Genomic DNA, 6,448 nt, shown 5'->3' on the forward strand with positions numbered 1-6,448 from the left:
CACCCGCAACAACTCCGTTCAACGAACCGTTCGTCGCTCGCACCCGCATGTACAGCTGCTTGACAGCATGTTTTCTTATGGTTTTGGGTCATTTTGCTTGTAAATATGTAAGTTCGAACAAGCTGCAGCGTTGCAAAGCGACCGTTCACCAAACCGAGCAAAACAGCCCCAAAACAGCCCAAAACGGAGCCGTTTTCGCGTGCCGCGGGAGGTGAGCGGAGTGCTGCCTCCGCTCACCAAAATGTCAGCCAGCTCAGACCCCAGGAACCCCCCGGGTGGCACATGGCTGGATGGGGCTTCGGTTATATACCGGGCGTTGAACACTCTTTCGCAAGTTCGCACGTGACCTTTACGGGAACTTGGTGTTGCGTCCGGGACCAGGTGAGCGGCTGTTTGTGGGCTTGCAGCTGTTCGTTCATCCTTGAAAGCCTTGTTTTCCTCCCTCTCCCTCTTTTCTCTTGTGCACACAAGGTGTTCGACGATTTGCTTGTAAAGCTTCCCTTTTCGCGAGACTTCGGGACTTGTCCGTTGCTCGTTCTTTCGATCTAACTTTCTTTCTCTTTTACAGGTCCTTCGGGACCTGCGAGAGGTTACAAAGTGGCTGATCCTTGCGGAGCAAGATCGCAAGGGCAAAGCGCGACTTAGGCAACGCAAGCTAAGTTCGCGTCTTTGCAACGAGGGTGACCCGCGACTTAGGCAACGCAAGCTAAGTTCGCGTCTTCGGCCGCAAGGGTGCCTCACGCCTTAGGCAATTCCAGCTAAGGTCGTGACATTGTGGTATCAGAGCGGGCAAGCTCTTCGATCGAACAGCGAACGAACTTCGCAACTTCGCCATGGCAAAGCATCGTGGCGAATCAAGCAAGACGGGGCAAGCCGGAACCTTGCCCCAAGCAGCCGCAGGTGGGCTGCATGTGCACACTCGCTCTCATGCTGTTGGAGCCGCTCACGAGGATCGCGGCAGCGAACAGGATGAGCGAGAAGTTGGCAACTCTCCGCGAGCGGAGGAAGCGCAATCTGGTGCGCTAACAGGAAAAAAGAGTCATAAGGAGAGACTCACGACGGCGGAAACCCGCCTAGATGTTCTGGAAGCGAGCATGGAGGAACTCTACCATGGCCAACAAAGACTTGTTGGGGTAGAGAGCTCGCAAGAGGAAGCGGAGTCCAGGATCGACAAGGTCGAGGCCCTAGTCGACCGACTGTCCGATGACACCAAGGACTCCGTGCAGCACTTGCAAGACGTTGTGGCGGAACTCACGGCGAAGGTGGCTATGCTCACAAGAATGCTAAATGCGGGAGGAGGCAACACCCGCGTTGCACCGCCACAAAACTTGAGGGCACCTGAGCCCCATGGATACGGAGGGGCCAGAGATGCCAAGGAGCTCGAGAACTTTCTGTTCGACATGGAGCAATACTTCCGAGCTACGAGGCCCGATTCTGAAGATACCAAAGTTTCAATAGCAACAATGTATCTGAATGGAGATGCCAAACTTTGGTGGCGAACTCGTTGGGAGGAGATCCAACAAGGTCGGTGTCGAGTCGACACATGGGAAGACTTGAAGCGGGAGTTGAGAACTCAGTTCCTACCGGAGAACACAGAGTTCGTCGCAAGAAGGAAGTTGAGACAACTCCGCCAAAGTACCACCATCCGAGACTATGTAAAGCAGTTTTCTGCACTGATGCTGGACATACAGGACATGTCCGAGAAGGACAAGTTGTTCAGCTTCCTTGATGGTCTGAAACCATGGGCTCAGCAAGAGCTGAATCGAAGGAATGTTACCGACGTGGTCGGGGCAATTGCAGCTGCAGAAAGGCTCACCGACTTCGTTTCCTCTGAAGACCCAGCGAGAAGGAAACAATCTTCAAGCAATCGCCCTCCAAAACATTCTCGAGGGAAAGATCTCGGGGGCGAACAGAAGAAGAAGAGCTCCCACAAAGGGCCGAACCCAAAAGGCAAGGCCTCAAAACCTGGAGGATGCTTCTTGTGCGGAGGACCGCACATGGTAAGGGAGTGCCCACAGAAGCAGGCACTCAACGCTTTGACAGCTTCCATCCACCCTCCCCGATCGGACAAGGGCAAAGCTGTTGCTCTTAGTTCGAGCAGCTCAGAATCCAGCAGCGACGAGGAGGAGTCACAAGGACCCCGAATGGGAGCAATGCGTCTGTTGAACGCTATGCGGGGTCAAGTGGGGGAGAACACGAAGACGAAGGCACAAAAAGCAGGAAGCAGTGAACTAATGTATGTGGACATTAAGCTAAATGGCCAAACGACCCGTGCAATGGTGGACACGGGCGCTACCCACAACTTCATAGCCGATCGCGAAGCACAGCGACTTGGGTTGACATTGGAGAAGAGCCCAAGCCGAATGAAGGCGGTGAACTCGGAGGCCAGGCGAATCTCCGGGTTGGCGAAGGGTGTTCCTATCAAAATCGGGACTTGGAGCGGTAACACCAACATGATGGCCGTGCCACTGGACGACTTCCAAGTGATTCTTGGAATGGAGTTTATGCATGCGGCGAAGTTGGTGCCGATGCCGTTCTTAAACTCCCTATGTATGATGGGAGGCGATGACCCCTGCGTGGTCCCCGTCTCTCGGAGAGGAACCAAGGAGCCCCAACACATTTCAGCCTTACAATTGAAGAAAGGGGTGCGAAAGGGCGAACTGACATTCGTGGCTGCTATGAAGCTAGAGCCACTCAACGAAGAGGCCATTCAAGAACCTGCTGTAGTGGCGAACGTCTTGAAGGAGTTCGAAGACGTTATGCCACCCGAGTTGCCGAAGACTCTCCCACCACGCAGAGGCGTGGATCACAGTATCGAGCTGGAGCCAGGAGTGAAGCCTCCAGCGAGACCACCCTACCGTATGCCCCCGCCAGAGTTGGCCGAACTCAGGAAGCAGTTAGGTGAACTGCTAAGCGGTGGTCTCATCCGCAGCTCAAAAGCACCTTTCGGAGCTCCAGTTCTCTTCCAGAAGAAACAAGATGGGAGCCTCCGATTATGCGTCGACTATCGAGCCCTCAACAAAGTAACGGTGAAGAACAAGTATCCCATCCCGCTCATCGCGGACTTGTTCGACCAACTGGGCAAGGCCAAGTATTTCTCAAAACTCGACCTTCGGTCGGGGTATTGGCAGGTGCGCATTGCTGAAGGCGACGAAGCGAAGACTACCTGTGTGACCAGGTATGGAGCGTTTGAGTTCTTGGTGATGCCTTTCGGCTTAACCAACGCTCCGGCCACATTCTGTACTCTCATGAACCAACTATTCAAGGAGTATTTGGATAAGTTCGTGGTCGTCTACTTGGACGATATCGTCGTCTACAGCCAAACGCTCGAGGAGCACGTCAAGCACCTTCGGACGATTTTCAAGGTTCTCAGGGAGAACACTTTATTCGTAAAAAGGGAGAAATGCTACTTTGCTCAAACTGAGATCCTATTCTTAGGGCATCGAATCGGTGGTGGCTCCATTCGGATGGACAAGTCGAAGGTGCAAGCAGTTGCGGAATGGCGAACACCAAAGAAGGTGCCAGAGTTGAGATCCTTCCTTGGATTCGTCAACTACTATCGACGCTTCATTTCAGGATATTCGAAGCGGGCAACCCCACTGACGGAGTTGCTGAAGAAGGAGCAGCCTTGGAAGTGGTCTGACAAATGTGAGATAGCATTCCAAGATCTGAAGGCTGCTGTTCTGGAAGAACCAGTGCTCAAATTGCCAAACTATGGAGAGCCCTTTGAAGTCCATACCGATGCTTCGGACTTTGCTATTGGTGGAGTACTCATGCAAGAAGGTCATCCGGTGGCCTACGAGAGCCGCAAACTCAACGAGACCGAGAGGCGGTATCCAGTGCATGAGAAGGAGATGACAGCGGTGATCCACTGCCTACGAGTTTGGCGACACTACCTCCTCGGGTCGCGATTTGTGCTGAGGACAGACAACATCGCCCTGAGTTATTTCCAAACTCAGAAGAAGCTCTCCCCAAAGCAAGCACGGTGGCAGGACTTCCTGGCTGAATTTGATATGGCAATGGAATACAAGCCCGGGAAGGCGAATGTCGTGGCCGATGCGCTGAGTCGGAAGGTGGAGTGTGTGAATGCTGCACAACTGGAGGGCAGAGGCCAAACAAGTCAGTTACATTCCAACTTCCTTTCTCGAATCAGAGATGGACTGTATAGTGATCCCCAGGCAGTTATCCTGATGCAGCTCATCAAAGAAGGCAAGGCACGACGATTTTGGGTCCAGGAGGGGCTTGTTTACACAAAAGGGAATAGAGTTTATGTTCCCCGAGTGGACAATTTAAGGCGTGAACTCTTGAAAGAGTGTCACGATTCCCTTTGGGCTGGACATCCCGGCATTCACAGAACATTGGCTCTCGTGGAGAGGGCCTTCTACTGGCCAAAGATGGGGATTGATGTGGAGGAGTATGTTCGAACATGCCTTACTTGCCAACAAGACAAGGTGGAGCAACGGAAGCCGGTGGGACTTTTGGAGCCGTTGCCTGTACCAGAAAGGCCATGGGAGAGCATTTCCTTAGACTTCATATCTAGCTTGCCGCCTGTAGGGGGACTTGGATCGATACTTGTGGTGGTCGATCGGTTTTCAAAGTATGCAACTTTCATTGCTGCTCCCCTACACTGTTCAGCTGAAGAGGCGGCCAGACTGATGATGAAGGGTGTAGTGAAGTATTGGGGAGTCCCACACAATATTGTTAGTGATCGAGACGCTCGGTTCCTGGGACGATTCTGGACCGAGCTATTCAAATTGTTGGGGTCAAAGTTATACTTCTCTACAAGCCTCCACCCCCAGACGGATGGTCAAACTGAAAGAATAAATTCGCTCTTAGAGCAGTATCTCCGGCACTACGTGAGTGCCAATCAACGAGATTGGGTGAAGCTGTTGGACATCGCCCAATTCTCCTACAACTTGCAGCGGAGCTCTGCATCCAACAAGAGCCCCTTCGAAATTATCACAGGACAACAACCGTCGACTCCGCACACTATGGCAATTGGTTATACTGGGAGTAGTCCATCAGCCTACCATTTCGCAAAGGAGTGGCATCGAAATGCCGATATTGCGCGGGCTTACTTGGAGAAGGCGGCAAAACGGATGAAGAAGTGGGCAGACTTGGGAAGGCGACCACAAGAGTTCAAAGTTGGCGATTTGGTGTTGGTAAAGCTCCAACCAGCATCACTCCAATTCTTCAGGAAAAGAGTCCACAAAGGATTGGTGCGTAAGTATGAAGGGCCCTTCCCAATTATCAGCAGAGTAGGCAATGTTTCTTACAAGTTGCAGCTGCCGGCGTGGTTCAAAATTCACAACGTTCTTCACGCCAGCAACCTGAAGGCCTACCATTCGGATCCGCAAGATGCTTCTCGAAGTATTCCAACTCGGCTACCTCCTATCACAGCCTCCTACGAGAAGCGAGTGGAAACCATTCTGGCGGATCGCAAGATAAAGCTACCCAACGGAGCGGAGCAGACAGAGTACTTGGTGAAGTGGCGAAAGCTTCCCCGAACTGAAGCCAGTTGGGAGCCTGAAGACGCCCTGCGACATGAAGAAGAAGTCATCAACAACTACCAACAAGCGTCGACGAGGGCGTCGACAGTTTAAGTGGGGGAGAATGTCACGAACGGTCGTCGCGCACCCGCAACAACTCCGTTCAACGAACCGTTCGTCGCTCGCACCCGCATGTACAGCTGCTTGACAGCATGTTTTCTTATGGTTTTGGGTCATTTTGCTTGTAAATATGTAAGTTCGAACAAGCTGCAGCGTTGCAAAGCGACCGTTCACCAAACCGAGCAAAACAGCCCCAAAACAGCCCAAAACGGAGCCGTTTTCGCGTGCCGCGGGAGGTGAGCGGAGTGCTGCCTCCGCTCACCAAAATGTCAGCCAGCTCAGACCCCAGGAACCCCCCGGGTGGCACATGGCTGGATGGGGCTTCGGTTATATACCGGGCGTTGAACACTCTTTCGCAAGTTCGCACGTGACCTTTACGGGAACTTGGTGTTGCGTCCGGGACCAGGTGAGCGGCTGTTTGTGGGCTTGCAGCTGTTCGTTCATCCTTGAAAGCCTTGTTTTCCTCCCTCTCCCTCTTTTCTCTTGTGCACACAAGGTGTTCGACGATTTGCTTGTAAAGCTTCCCTTTTCGCGAGACTTCGGGACTTGTCCGTTGCTCGTTCTTTCGATCTAACTTTCTTTCTCTTTTACAGGTCCTTCGGGACCTGCGAGAGGTTACAAAGTGGCTGATCCTTGCGGAGCAAGATCGCAAGGGCAAAGCGCGACTTAGGCAACGCAAGCTAAGTTCGCGTCTTTGCAACGAGGGTGACCCGCGACTTAGGCAACGCAAGCTAAGTTCGCGTCTTCGGCCGCAAGGGTGCCTCACGCCTTAGGCAATTCCAGCTAAGGTCGTGACAGGGTGGCACAGGGCTGGATGGGGCTTTCGTATAGCAGGGATG

The sequence above is a fragment of the Musa acuminata genome, unplaced genomic scaffold, assembly GCF_036884655.1.
Source record: "Musa acuminata AAA Group cultivar baxijiao unplaced genomic scaffold, Cavendish_Baxijiao_AAA HiC_scaffold_1136, whole genome shotgun sequence".
NCBI classification, from domain to species: Eukaryota; Viridiplantae; Streptophyta; class Magnoliopsida; order Zingiberales; family Musaceae; genus Musa; species Musa acuminata.